Source organism: Anser cygnoides, chromosome 8, assembly GCF_040182565.1.
Source record: "Anser cygnoides isolate HZ-2024a breed goose chromosome 8, Taihu_goose_T2T_genome, whole genome shotgun sequence".
Classification (NCBI taxonomy): Eukaryota; Metazoa; Chordata; class Aves; order Anseriformes; family Anatidae; genus Anser; species Anser cygnoides.
This window is the reverse complement of record NC_089880.1, coordinates 27,522,631-27,537,924: the sequence shown is the minus strand read 5'-3', so window position 1 is coordinate 27,537,924 and position 15,294 is coordinate 27,522,631. Positions and strand designations below refer to the sequence as shown.

The 15,294-nt window shown below is 42.6% G+C and overlaps 1 protein-coding gene across 3 annotated transcripts in view; it reads right to left on the bottom strand.

Annotated features, from left to right (window-relative positions):
- Positions 1-15,294, bottom strand: part of SHISAL2A (shisa like 2A) — a 52,492-nt gene that overhangs the window by 10,181 nt on the left and 27,017 nt on the right. For all 3 annotated transcript variants that reach the window (XM_067001582.1, XM_067001583.1, XM_013176300.3), the window contains exons 8-10: positions 10,535-10,715; positions 9,886-10,018; positions 8,400-8,510 (exon numbers count right to left, since the gene is read on the bottom strand). The gene's annotated coding sequence lies outside the window, so the exon portion shown is untranslated. The remainder of the gene's footprint in view (positions 1-8,399; positions 8,511-9,885; positions 10,019-10,534; positions 10,716-15,294) is intronic.

The following is a 15,294-nucleotide window of genomic DNA, read 5'->3' as shown; positions in this document are numbered from 1 at the left end:
TCTTTCAGAGCGGTCCGTGTGCAATCTGGGATATAGGACATTTCTCCTCTGCTTTTGTCATGACACTGCAAATTGATCAGATGACTGTCTGGAGAGGAATTGATTAAATACTTTCTGTGCTTGGAGGCTTGAACTAATAAGTGACAAACAAATGCTGCTTCTTGTTGGAAATTGCCTTGTGCGATACTGCCTAGCCTATGAATGTGGTTAAAGCCAAGGGACTCTGCGCACTTTCTCCAGCACATCAAGCGTCATTTTCTCTCAGCTGGGACCTATGAGGTGTTTAAAAGGACTTGCTGGAGTGTAACTTGTCTTGGCCTAAACACTCCAAGAAGCTGGTTCATATTAGAGCTGTTGAAGAAAAACAGTATCAATATACTAAAAAGGCAGAAAAATATACTAAAGGCAGAAAAGAAGAGGGTCTCACACCAAAAATGAACCAGAATAAATTGCATAGCCAAGGAATTATTTCTAGTTAGAACTTACATGTCCTTAAACAACATGCACTTGTCCTTAAACAACACGTGAATAATTCAAAATGAATTCTATTTTTTCTCATTGCTCAATACGTTAAAGAAAAAAGGACAAGTAATTAAATTTGGCTCTTGAAGCATCTCCTGATCCCAGGGAAGCATCAGATCAAACCGCTTTCTCCCCTAATGTCTCTAGAGTACAGCAAGAGCTATGGTAACCCTATGTGAAACAGAAATCTTTCTAGGACTATGTATAGATACTACACTGCCTTGTTTGGAGTAAAACAGGTGATAATTTCCAGAGCTTGCTCCAAGGTAGGTGTGTTTCTAAAGTAAATCGTCACAATCCAAAAATCTATTTTGCCAGTTTAGCAAAGGAATCAGATCCAAGTCACAGCATATTCAGGTCTTTCCTGGAATATAAGCCCGTCAGATCAAACTTGTTCTCAAATACCTGCAGAGTTTCTGAACTCACTCACAACTTCAAGATCTCATCTGTTAATTCCTCTATAATCTGTAGGGGGTGAAATTCCCAATAGGAATATTCCCCGATAGCACCAGCATACTGCTGTTAATGTGCCACTACACTTACTGAACAAGGCCCTGCACAGAGTTCAGACCTCTGCCTGGCAGAGGTGAGGGCTGGGACAGAAACGTGGCTTTTCATCACGGACATCTTCACCTTCTGTCTGTAGCCATGGCTGAATCGGTGCATAGGTGCACAGACAAGTCAGATGTGAGAAAACAAGTAAGTTTTTTCATTTAGGCACAGCTGTGCATTTATTTGATGGGATTGCAGTAGCTGTTTGAAGCTCTCCCAAACCCATTAAAGGCTGAAGAGCGCCCCAGCACTTTAGCTTACAGGTGGCCTAAGCGCTCAGAACGGATAAAAGAGTAGAGCTATCCATCTATATTAAAAAAAAAAAAAAGAAAAAAAAAGAAAAAAGGACACTAACCCCACAACAAAACCCAAACGTTCTCGTGATCTGGCAAGCCTTTTGTGTGCTGCCCTCTCTCCATGCTGTTCAGCTGTATTTTTCTTATTTTCCTGTGGGAGGACTGTTCCCTTGGCTACCAGTGCTGGCCTCTAATAGTTGGCATTTGGGCACTCGAGCTAATAGGATGAAAATATTTCTCTTTCTTTCATTTCTGCAGGAACAGAGGGGCGCAACTGGAAATGTTTCTGGCAGGCAGCAGCTCCAGGGGATACAGCTTCATCGACTTGGCTTCTTTTGCCCTGCTGCCAGGTAGATCCATGCCTGCCTTCGTCCCCACACCTCATCCCTTCTGCATGCTGCTCCAGTAGGTCCCTCTCTTTGTGCTTGCCAGAGAAGAGCTGAGGTTTGGGTTTCTCTGCCCTTCTGCACATGAGACCACATGCTACCATCAGCTCCAATCAGATGTATTTCATTTTAGCCACATGCATCACCAGCAGCAGTACATCAGGAGGTATAACATGCACAGCCATGCGAACAGGAGGGACGGGTCAGAGCAGACACAGCTAATGCCCAGGAGCTATAGTCAGTGTCTCTTAATCTTTGCTTTTTGTATTAAGGACATTGTTGCTTTTGCATTAGAGGAATGAGAATGGTCCTGTCTCCTCTTGAGACCTCAACACTCTGCATTCGTTTGCCATCAAGTGCTCCATGAACCTCCGTTTCATTAAAGCCTCTGCGTAGTAACCTTTGCACAATAACCTGCTCTCTGTAGTCCCTCCATAGTCTGATTCTGCTCTCATTTAAATTACTGTTACACTGAGGGAATCAATTACATCTTTTTCTATAGTTAAGTGCCTGGAGCAAACTAATGTCCTTCCACAGTCATGAAATGCAACAAAGGGACACTAATTCAGAGGGCAAGGTGAGGCTTGCAGTCTCTATGGAAACTGGAGACCAGCCTAATGAAAGAGCAGACGAGGAAGCAAGAATACAGGTCCAGCAGATGAACAGAAAGCATTGGGTCTCAGACAAAAGTTGAGAAAACGAGGCAGTAAACATGGCAAGTTGGCAAAGAGTTGTACATTAGATAGCTGGGAACCTGGTAAGGACTTGGGGTTAATACACAATCACTAAACTCTGTGGCACAGCAAAACCAAATATTGACACCACTAACCTATGCTGGGAGAAAGGGAGAGTCACAACACACAAAGCCCATACTGCTTTTATATTTTTACCATGTTTTCCTGCTGTCACAATACCAGATGGAAATAGGTGAAAAGCTGATAATTTAGGGATGCACCTGGTGCACATGCAAGCAAGGCTGCTGGCTTTGAAAGCCTGCAAGAAAGTCTCAGAGGACAGAGAAGGCATCTTGGGGCAGCCCTTATGAAGAGGTGATGCAGAGCACAAGAGACATTCGTAGGAGAACTGCATTCAGGGTTTAGCTGTTCTCCAGGAATTTGCACCATTCGTGCATAGTTCAAGAAAATAGACAGAAGCGCTGATTAGCAGGTTTGTTTGCTAAGCCTGCATGGTTTGCTAAGCTTTGCATTAGCTGCTGGGAAGATGTGAGGTCTGAAACCTCTCTTTTTCAGAGGCCAAAGGGATTAAACCATATTGTCTTGCTGTTCGAAAAGTGCTATAGTTTTCCTCCACTTTAGCATCTAGAAATCACAACCAAAGAACTGCCTCGAATCCAAAGCATGGAAGTGCTGGGGTTCTCGTGAGCCAAGTTTATCGAGTTAAGCAACCAGCCCAGACTGCAACAGCTCATATCCTCCTATTAAACAAAGTAAACTCTCCATTTTATTTCTACAAAGCCTCTCTCTGTTCTGAGGTTTTGCAAAGGCTGCTATTTCCCAGTGGTCCTTTGTGGTCAGCCCATGACCTGAGGCTCTGCACTTCCTGGTTTGTGCAAGAGGCAACGCTTTCAAGCATGTCATGGGCTTGTTCAAGGCACAGCAGTGCACACTTACACCAGACACTTCTCTTCAGCATATTGACCACTGCTGACCCATTTTCCATCATGAAAACATCATTGTATTTAGATGCACAAGTCATACGCATTCTTGCTGATGACACAAGGTAATTTTGCATGAATATTCTCCAGGGGAAATCAAATCTTATTGCATTATGAGTGATATTAAAACAAATCACACTGGGACACTAATATGCATATTAATAAAGTGTGTGCTATATAGAAGCCTGGGTAAATTGAGCTAGAAGGCACCTTGAGGTTATGCAGTCTGTATCTTTGTCCCAAGCCAGAATTATCTGTATTTATCATAAATGACAGCTACCTGCCCTGTCTAACCTATACTAGAGGCTTCACAATCCCTGCAGGCAGTCTTTTCTTGTGTTCACTCGTCTTCCCAGCAGAAAACTCATGATTTCCTCAACCACCATGGAACAGCGAAGGAATGCAGCAAAAGGACAATATGCAACCAAGCAAGAATCACCCTGTTCCAACAGCAGCACTCACTGCCAGGGCTCTGGCAGGAGTCTAAGGGAAGTCCCACTCAGTTCAAGCATTTATTTAGAGTTGATTACAGTGGGGTATCGTCTACAACCAGGTGAAAAACAGCAGTTCATTCAGCATGATGGGAAGGGCAGACAAGATATGATTCCTCAGCATCAGAGGAGATAACTAGCAAAGGGTCAGTGTAAAAATGTGGTTCATTGCAATGAAAGAGAGGTGGAATAAATGAGTAGCCACTTTTGTTAGCAGTGAGGATTGGCCCAGATTTATTCTTCACTGCATTAAAGTAACTGCTCTTCATTTTTATTGTTGGTGCTGTTGTTACAATAACATGCTAGAAATTAACTATTTTATTTACTTATTTGTAAGAAAAGAGATTTTCCTGCCATGTGATATGCTGCTGTTTTCATACCAATAAAAGATTTCATCAATAAAAGATTTCATCAGCAATCCCAGCCAGCTGACAAAAATATGGGATTAGAGGAAAGGCAAACAGTGGAAACCTACTGCTCCCAATTTCTGTTCTAGGAAAGGTGCTATAAAGTGCAATGCATCTCGATTTTATTTCAAACACTTTTAAATAAAAACTGTATGCTCTCTAATGGCTGTGGTCCAGTTCCCTAGAAAAGAGAGGCTATGGCAGAGCATCCATTGCTGGCACCAACAGCCCTGCTCTGTCACCTCCCTGGGAAGCACAGCCAAGAGGCCAAAGCTGTTGCTCTGACTAAGCAGCCTGAGTTGTTTTTCCAGCCCTAATCTGGTAAATGTGCCTAAAAGGGTTTGTTTGATATGATGGAAGAGGAAAAATACATCGTCCTCTGCACAAATGGCTTAATCTATCGTTTTTCAGCCTAATAACCTCCCATTTCAGACAAAGGGAATCGGAGGAAACCCAGTGAGGACCATGTAATAACAGAACTGAAGCACTAAACACTACGATCACAGGAACTGGCAAATTCTAAAGAAAACACATTTATGAAAATAAATAATTTTGCAGACTCTTCAGTAGCTGTTATTCATGTGGAGAAAAACAGAAACTGCCTCTTCCTAAGCTCCCAGGCACTCAAAGCAAAGGCTAACCCTCCTGCTCCCAAGAGTTTTGGCCCACTTTCCACATTCGCTTGGTTAGCTGTTATCTCTTGTGTCTACACCCCGGCCAAGCCCTCTCACACAGCTTTACCCGCACATTACTTCATCCCTCACATCTCAGAGTTTGCAGTTTAAAATCCCAAGCACTAGCTTGATAGTTCCAGCAAACACTAGGAAGGATTGTCAGACTCCGTGACTCCTAAACCCCTTGCCTTGGGCCTCCCTGGTGCAGCGGTGCTGCTATGGAGCATCTCCGACCGCCAGCTGCTCTCAAGCAAAAAACATTGCCTAATGAAAAGAGCCCCTGCAGAGACACATTTTGTCATCGATTCAAGAAAGAAATCAACACATTTGTATATATTAAAGGGAGCAATCTCCATTAAAAAGCAGAGGGATGAGACAACTGTGTCCTTCGTACTTGCTACTATCCACGGTTTATAATGTTTTAGTCTCTGCTTTAAGCCTCTCTCTCCAAGCTGATGGGCTCATACAAGAGATCAGCCCCATCCATCTGCCCTTACCGGAAACCCCCAGGCAATGGCCAGACCCTGTTGGGGAGGCACCTTCTCCAAAAGTACCTCACAGAGTAGCAAGGAAGAGAAAGATTGATTTTTTTTAATTTTTTTTTTTCTCCCCTGTGAATAGTTCAGAGTGAGCTGAAGATGCAGTGAGGGTCAGCTTGATCACACTGCCCCAGTACATGCTTGCATTTGTTGATTTAAGAAAAACAAGTTATATTGATGGGGTTCGTGGTTCCTCTGATTGCCGGAAGAATTGAATAACACCAGTTGAAATCAGACTAGCAATTGAAGTCCAGTGCTTTGTGCAGGTGTCTTTGTAAAAATAAATAAATAAATAATCAGAAGAAACAGTGTGAATCATTAGCAGCCTCTTTGTCTGGTGATTTCTTGTGGTTTGTTTTACTGAAATGAAACTTTATTGGGATATCTCTGCAAGTAATTTGTTTTCCTCATGGTGTGGTTACTAGAATTTGCACCTCAACTCCAAGTTATCCTGTGGTACTTTGGAAGAAAATCTTGGAAAATCTGTTAAACCAAGAGTAACTAACTACTGATGATGTACAATTTTCTTTGATCTCTTTAACTTTAGTTCCTACATGCCAATTAAATTTGTAACTCATAACTTTGACAGTACACACCAGATTCCTTCTTACACTGGTGTGCAGTCAGAGAACTGTGAGGAGGTGTCCTCAGCTCCTTCAGGCGTGCAGATGTGTTGGGCAAGGCCAAGCTTCTCCCGCTTGGCATGCACTGGGCAGTCCCCAGCAGCAGTGGCACAGGCTGCCCTCGGTGCCTGCTGAAAGTTCCCCAGGACCATGTGTGGTGTTAGTACAGGGACGCCCATGGCAAATAGCATGCCCAGGAAGGGGGACTTGTGCTTCTGAGCATACCTATAAAAATATTGCACCCAACTGAACATGCTCTATCTAAAATCAATTTTTTCTTACACTCTGCAAACTCAATGGAAGTCAAGTTAAGCCCATCTGTTTCAAAACCTGACTAATGTTGCTTCCACTCTTTCCATAACAAGAGTTCATCCCCCTCTCCCTTGAATAGGAACACATCAGCCCTGGAGTTTGATTAGCGGTAATCAGAAAACATCCGCTCTTGGAGGTAGGCGGTGGGAGGCTTTTCCATTAAAATGGATTTTAAGAACAACATGCTCCTCTGTCAGAAGGACAAATGCATCTTTTGAGGAATATGAGCTATAAAATCCATTTCAGTTTTTCTTCAAGGATAGTAATGCTATCAGAAAATAAGGTCTCTTAATTGTAGAAGGGATTCATTTCTGCTCTTTGGAACTAAATATATTCAATGTCACTAAAGAAATACTGGAGAGCTTTTTACAGGGAGAGTGGTAGTACTGCCAGTGACCACCAGAAGTCCAAAATCAGTCTCTCCATTCCTGCTAGCATGCCCAAAAAGCATCAGTGAATTGGTAGCCTTGAATAAGCCTCAGGTAGACTGAATGGCCTTTGGTTTATGCTTTGCTGCCGGTACTGGTTCTTTTTAACATGCATGAACTGGGGAAATCTACCCTGAAGGCAAACCTGGACAGCAAACTAAAGGTGTGCTCATAACTGGGGCTGACTTAGGCACATCAGTGCCAGCCTGGCGGAATAATGCAGCCCTCCCAACCTGCTGATTCCCCTGGATGGTGAGCCAGTGTGCTTGGGGTACAGGAGCACATGGGGAAACATGCTGTCTGCCTGGGGGCACACCTGTAGGGAGCAATGGGGGGCTGGCAGCTCTGAAACACCCTTTCCATTTCCTGGCACATAGGAACCCCGATCAGGGCAGAACCCAAAATGTTGCATTGACACCAGGTGGGAAATGGGTGCAGCAGCACGGCAGGTGCAGTGAGGATAAACCTGTGCTGAATGTGTGAGAGCCCACTGGCCTCCCAGCTGGGAAACTGTGCTGGGACCCAGCTCAGCCCAGTTTGGGTTTAAAACACAGCTTCAGGGGCTGTGGTGTGGTGAGCCATACCTGGCACAGAAGCAACCCAAAGAATACTGAAACAGGACAGCGCATGGAGGAGCAGGATGATTATTTCTTCTCGTTATTAGCAGTGCCTAACTGAGATAACTGATTTTTATTCATTCTGCCTCCAAGTTTCTGCTATCTTTAATGCTTTTTGAAATACAAGCGTTAGAACTAAAATCCTCCCTGATAGCTTAGCTTTCTCACCTTCCAGTTAAATTCTAAGGATGTTCCTACTTCTCATTTGTCAAGTTCCTGCTAAAGCCAGGAGAAGGCAAGGTTTTGTATTCCTGTTACATCTAAATCTAAACTGTAAGCAGAATTATAAACAACTACAAACCTATTTCATATGCTATAAAAAGCTTAGAAAAGTACATCTGTGCACCTCTGTGTCCTTTTCATACTTTCACCTCTCTGCTTCTATTTCTCTAAATTGAAAGATAAAAACATTAATCTATTCCTTGGGGCTCTTGAGAGGATTCATCAGTTAATATTTATGCAGCAAACTGGAGTAAGTGCTGTTTCAGTGCTAAGCATCATTATTGTTCTCTTCCTCTTCAGCACATTATGTACATCCCAAGTAGATCAGATAAATACTGAAATTAAGTGTCCTCAATGTAAGGGAAGTGAGAAATGTAACAACTGATAGATAGCCACTAATTAAGTGTTTGCTGTGGGTGGTTTCTGTATCTAACAAAACAGCCCACTAAGTTTTGCAGAATTAAATATATTTTTTTACTCATTTGAGCAAGTACTGTCTGCGGCAAAGAAGCTCTGAGAATATCTCTAAATTAAACACGCTGTGTGTTTCCATATGATTTGTGGTTCGCAAACTACACATACAGTAAAACACACAAGAAATGAGATCTGCAAAGAATCACTGAGGAGGTTTCCGTATTTTAGAGTGAAAACCTACCTGCTGCTTCAGTTTGATTCTGGTTTAGGAAGTGGCCACTGTAGGAGGGGACAGCCATAGAGAGGCAGAGCAACAGCTGGTCTGGAGCTCAGTACTGGGAAACATCCCGCGCTGGAAGAGGAAAATCAGAAAGAAAAATTAAAATCAGAACAAAGACAAATACCAGAACACACAACCCAGCAGATGGCATCGTGCAGTGGGAGGAGAAGCAGGGGTGAGCAGTGGCACGCTCTGCTCAGTTGGGCAAGCTCTCTGCTTCCCCCGCCTGCGCCAGCACAAAGCCAAGGTTTGCAGGACCCACGGTGTGCTTTCGCCCCCCTCTCCTAACAAAAAGGAGAGGCCCAGGAGCCCTTCAGGCTGTGCCTTCCCAGTGCAGGGGCAGCCACCGTATTCCCTCTATCCCACCTTCATCTAAATGCTGACACCCTCCTTTCTTTTTTTTTTTTTTCCTCAGTCACCATCAAAAATAACCCTTCATTGCTCCAACATCCCATGTGATTGTTTACCTCTCCACCCTGTCCATCTTTGCAATTTCTAGAGGGACTAAGCACTATGTCCACAGCTTTTTTGATGGGATTTAGATTTAGTCCCAATATCATGAAAGTCTTCTCATTTGGTCCATCCCAAAGCATAGCTGGTGGTTGTGTTTCTACACCTCTCCAGAACATCTTGGGTTTGCTTTTGGGACAGCTTGCCATCACTTAGAAATTGATCATGGTGTAGCATGGGGTTATTTTCTAGCTGAGGCTGGCATGAATGGTGCAAGTACTTAAACTGAAATAGTGTAACAGAAAAAGGGTTTTCATACTGCATCACAGTCTGACAGAAAATCAAAAAATTGCAGGGCAGTAATCACAGCCACTGTCTGCTCAACTGAGCATCAGCACCCAGCTGGGTATGGCAGCGAGGGTGCAAAGGGAAACAGAATTTTGTGCAGATTTTTTTTTGCAATTGAAATCCTTTTAGGGTAATAAAACACACATGAGACTCGCTTCAGCCTATGAAACCTGATTTGCGTTTCTTTTCCAGAAACAGCTTCATAAGAGCATTCTTCTGGACACGGCCTTCAGATGAGGAGAGGGGACTTTTACTCCTGCTTACGCAGATAGAGAGTTGAAACACTCTTCCATGGAAACCCCATACCCATTTAAGAAAGGGTTTATTCAAGGGACTAAGTCCCACTAACTGCTGGCCTGAATGGCTGAGTCCACTGTGTGAGCAGCTCCTCCCTGCACCTCTCTACATCCTCTACATCACAAGGGCCTTCCATCCCGCTCTTCCAACCTCCAGCTAAAGCTGCTTCTTTCCAGAGTGAATCTGCAGTGGGTGACTTGCAAAATGGCAATCCTGTCGGAATTTAGGGATTTGGCCTTTCAGTTGTGCAAACTGAGGTCCTGTTTTACTGAGTAAAAGCATTTTCATTATTACAGTAGTAAAACCTAAGACCTCTAGCACACACCTTGATCCTGTGGCCCTGGGTACTTACGCTTCCTGGCATTAGTCAGTTCCTGAAAGGTAACTTCCTCTGAGTCTCAGGGCCATCTTCCCTGTGGTTGTCCTCTCTGATGGAGCTGATTCCACCTTTCAGAGCCAGGCCTCTGGAGCATCCTCTGTCCCTACTGAGAAGAAATAATGGCAAGCTCTCTGCTGTATTAGTTCTGCTTTTTTTTTTTTTTTTAATTATGACAATCGTTTCACCCATTCAACCCATTGCTTGCAGTTCAAATGCCTCCCCCTGCTACACCAGTTTAGACGTACAGCTATGTACCAGAAACATCTCCCTCCTGGTGCTGTGCAAATGTCTGATGGCTTTGTTGGAAAGCATTATGAGCAAGAAGAGGGTCAAATAGCAAAGGTAGCAGCAGCTTTCATGATGGGTAGTTCTGGATCTTTGCTTACCCTTATCAATACCAAGGGATATTTGTTTTATTTTTTCTGCTGATTTCAGTAATGTAAGGCTGACATAGTATGCTTGCCAAAGTGTGAGATGATCTGCATTACATATCTTCCATAAACGCTTGTGGGAACTTTGAGAGATGGACAAAATCTTAATGCACCTCTTTGCTTTTCAGTGTTTCCCTACCGTTAACAGTAAGCACATTGCAGTACTGCAATTTGGGATTCATCTTACCTACCTATAAATATCTGAAAGGCAGGCCTCTGCTCGAAGACAGCCATCTGGGTCCCTTCCAACAGCAAATGACAGGAACACATGTTGTTACAGGGTAAAATATCTATCCTGGGCCAAGATGAATTGCTGTGTGCTGAGTACTGTCTTCTTCCATTGGTTAGAGAAGTGTGGATGAATAGCTAAAACTGTGTAATTAATTTTTAGATAGTTAAAATAAGGTGAGACAAATCTAGTCTTTGCTGCTGTATCTGTTTTGCTTTGCTTTCAAAAGATCTGCTTGGTTTTTACAAAACATGAGCAAGTTTCTTGCTTTCAGGACTAAGTTGTTAAGATTAAAAAATAAACTTCCTCCTCCACTGGCACATTGTTTTCTTCCCTAGCCATCTACTACTGTTTTTTTTTCCCCCCCCTCCTTCCTGCAACGTACCAGGCTGTGGGCACTCTGAGGTAGTGGCTGCATTGAAATGAACCTTTGCAAGGGTTTAAGATGGAAATTCTGAATTCAGCAATCATGATGTTTGAAATGAATAGTCAATCATGCACAGACACGCTGCTGGAAAGTTTACATTTGTCTATTCATTGCCCTTCCTCAATTACCAGCTTGAAAAAACATCTTCTGTTCTACCAGTCCACACTGCAGGGAGCCAATGTACAACTTGTGTTGGGCTGTTTTGCCCTTGACTGGCTTTTGCTTTTAATAAGAGAAGCGTATGCAAAATCCTATTCTTACCTAGTGCTCTATTTAGCAGTCCTTAACTAAAACTGCAAACAAGGAGGCCCTATCAACTGACAACATTACTATCAATTACACCATAAAGAAGAAGAAAAATAGACTTCTAAAAATAAGAGACTAATTGTAGCAGTAAATGTTACCTGCAATTAATTTGAAGGTCTCTCAGAGGAACCCAGAATGGAAAGCCATATGTTATAGTCGACACCTGATGCTGGAGAGACCTTGCCCTTTACACTTACTTGCTGTATTTTAACTATTTTGCTTGTACATCAGGATTTGGGCTGGGGAGAGTTTTTGTCTTGTTTTGCTAATTTAAACTTAAAATTAGACTAGGCCATATTTTAAAAATCTTATTTTTCTTTTAACCTAGAGTATTGCAATCTTATTTTTCTTTTTAACCTAGAGTATTGCATGACCTCATCTTACTTTCTCACTTGTATTTTTATCTTTCTGGCTGAAGGGAGCTGGGGAGCACACAAGGAGGGGACAGGCACGTTTGCATGCCAGAGTTGTTCTCTGCTGGAGAGCAGTGACAATCAAAACTGCTCAAGTGTTTTACTGGCTACTTGGCAAACACTGATTTTAGAAGTACTCCAAGAGGAACTACAGGGAATGAAAAGAATACTGAGGCTGCAAGCTCCACCAGGCAAACAGGTGGAAATGATTGCAAAACTGGAATCAACAGGTCTCTGGACAACCACGGTTGAGTTGGAGACTGTCGGTGTAGCTCTTGTAGAGGGAAATCTCCTCTCAAGCCTCCTGTGCAAGCTCCTGGGAGACAAACCCTGGCAAAGCATTCAGCAGTCATCTTACCCGACGTTGTTACAAGTATGAAAAAATAGTCAAACATGCTTTAAAATCAGGGAGGAGCACAGCATGTAAGTGGTGCTAGAAACCAATGGGCTGTGGTGGAAGGGAAGGAGGACACACCGCCTGAGTGCTGTCACTGGTGCCTGCCTGATGGTGTAAGTAGGAAGGTGGTAAGAGGAGGGCTCCCAGAAGAGCCTGGGAGCAGGGCTGTGTAATGAAGTTACCACATGACATGATGAAACAATTAAAGGTCACTGAGATCATGCAAAAGAAACTGGAATACTAAACCTGCCTCTTAAGCCTCTTAATGAGTTCTTAACCATCCCAGTATCACTGATGCTCACATGAATAAAAGAATGCTTTTGTTTCATAACAATAAATGCCTTGTTAGCTAGCCCCCACTTCTGTTCCATGGTAATTTAAATTAATGACATTTATGTCTTTTCTTTAAAGAAATGGTTATTGCAGCTTTCTCATGGTGCCAAAAGAAAGAAGTCTATTGTTCTTCATGCTATTACAATTATTATTTTTTTTAAGTCTAAGTTGTTTTTTATTCACTGGAACAGGGAATATGAATAGCAAAAGAGAATTACATTTGCATTGCATAAAATAAAGGCAAAACCACTCTTGTGGAGTCTTTACATACACTCGGCAAACATTTTTTAAATTCCCATATTCCCAAAACATTCTCATACACATTGAGGTTCGGCAGCTTGTTCAAAGGAAAATTTGCTTTGTTATTATTTATACTGTTTGCCTACTGAAATGATAAGCTTTCTGCTCCTTCCAGGAAGATTCTGGGTAATCTGAAAGGATCAGAGTTGTATATATTTCCTGTGGTCGTAATTTTCTAGTCATTAAATATTACAAGCTTTCTTTCGCCTTTCCCCCGGAAGATAAGATTTTGGTTTTTGCCCAGCATTACAAATGGTCACATTTCTAAGAAACATTATAACAGCTCAGTCTTTATCTTTGTAGGGCTCTGTTTCAGCCCTATAGGAGGACTGCAAATGCTCTGTAACATAATCTGTCAGATACATTAAAATCCTGTGAATTAGAGCTAATTGTAAAAATCCAGGAATAAAGAGAAAGTAACCTACTGCCTGACCACTCCTGCAATAGTAGATACAGTATCTTACCCATCACTTGTGCTTCAAGTTGTTTATTTTGATCTGGTGATGGAAAGGTTATTGGAAATCACAGAAAACCTAGAGAATGTAGGTGCTGAGAGCCAGTGGCGTGGTGTACTCAGGGAGGTAGCCAGAGAGCAGTTGTCAGTGGTGTGCACGAGGCGAGGGCAGTACCTAGGCTTTATGGATGGAGGCCTTCTTTTGCAGTACTTGGGCTCATCAAAATGGGATTTTCTCAGCTTTTTCTCAGAGAGATTATCTGAATCGTTAATTGTCTGGGAAGAAAAAAAAATTGCTAGAATTTTGTTGAACAAATTGGATTTCGTGATCTACATACCTGTATTGCTAATTAATTCGCATTCCCAGCTCTCCTTCGCATTACCTATGAATTTACCTCACTCTAATAATTCAGTATCTTTTAAAATTTGACTTGAATGAAGCAATCTTTTTCCTAATCTAACTCCAATTGTTTCTAATTTGGGAGTCAGAAATGCCTGAGTACATCACTAATATCCCTCAACACTCTTCAGTTTTCACTTAGCCACTGGAGAATACTTTAGTGGTTGAGTGTCGGTTTTTAATTACATGACTGTGTTGGAAAAGCTGCTTTATTTCAGTCCTCTACCCTTCTGAGCCACATAAACAGAACCGGAAATCTGAACTGCTATTTGAAAAATGGCTATTGTAAGACAACGTGTGTACAATGGCAGTTTGCATACTTTTTTATCACTTGAAATCACATGGCGCCCAGATGTGCAGTATGCTGTTGTCCAAAATGCTAAAACATTAGAATCATATTCTGGAATTGCGCTGAGGGAGTTACAATGCACTTTCTCTGATAATTGGTATGTACAAGTAGGTTAGGTTTCATTTACAGAAAGCACCTAGCAAGATAAATGCTCACTCCAATTGCATCAAGTCACATTAAGCAAGATTTTTAATTACATCCAGGTATCTGGAGGTGCAGTACAGTGCCTAATTTGCAGGGGCTAGAGAAGAAACATGCTATGGTGTGTTCCATAAACCTCACTTCAGCTTTGTTAAGACTGGCCCATCTTGTTGCTCTTTTCCAGCTCCTTCCCTCAGCTTTCTCGCCAGCATTTCAGGCTGGCTGTAAGCCACACGGCCACAATAGCACAGTCCTGAAGCTGAGCAAATGGAGATATCAGCACAGAGGCAGGGCTTTGCTAACCTATTGTTTGGAGATGGTACTTTCCTAGGAAGAACAGAGTGAGGTCATGTCTGTTCATAAAAATGTGTAGGCAGACCTCTAGATATCAAGGTAAATTCAATTATTCCTGCAAATTGCTGGCACTTGGAGCAAAACAGAAATTAATAGCAAATCTGGCCTTAAAACTGTTTATCTGTTGTGCTATTCAGGACTCAGCAAATGTTCTCAGCCAGCAAACCCACTGGGAATCCACTTGTTCTGGCTATCAGGCCCAGGACCATAAATCACCGTAGTAGAAATAACTAGCAGTGAACATCAGCATGATTTAGCATTGTAGAGCTCTGCAGAGGCAATACAGTTGCTAGAGGGATTAAACCCATTTTATGGGCTTTGGGTTTGCACTGAGTCTTGGCAAACAGAAGCTGGGCCACCAAGTACACGCTGAGGACTTCAGCGAAATCTTTAGTGAATAAAGTTAGTGGGAGCTCCCTGTCACTTTCTGTTAACCTGCTGTACTGATACAAGCCTTCTGCTCCAGATTGTGCTTCTCTGGAGTCCCTGAAGAAGGCTTTGGAACCGGCAAGCTCGATGGGAAACTGTGTCGATGCTCATCGATCCTCCAGCTACACCTTCAGAAAAAAGCATCCGTGCTAGTAGTCCCCCTCAGTATTTTCCAGTGCTGGTCTCGCACTGGAAAGCGCAAACAGAGCAGAAAACACCATCCATCTTTCCTAGCACCAAACAAGGATGAGATGTTCCCCAATTTACTTATGTGAGCAGCACAGCACCTTAGTAATTAGTAGTACGGGGATTTCTCATTCTGCCAGGCCTAATGAACATTAGTAATGTTGAGGAATACTGCTGTGAATAGCCAAACATTGCTGTAGTTGTTTATCAAAGAGAATTTTCAATCTAGGTCA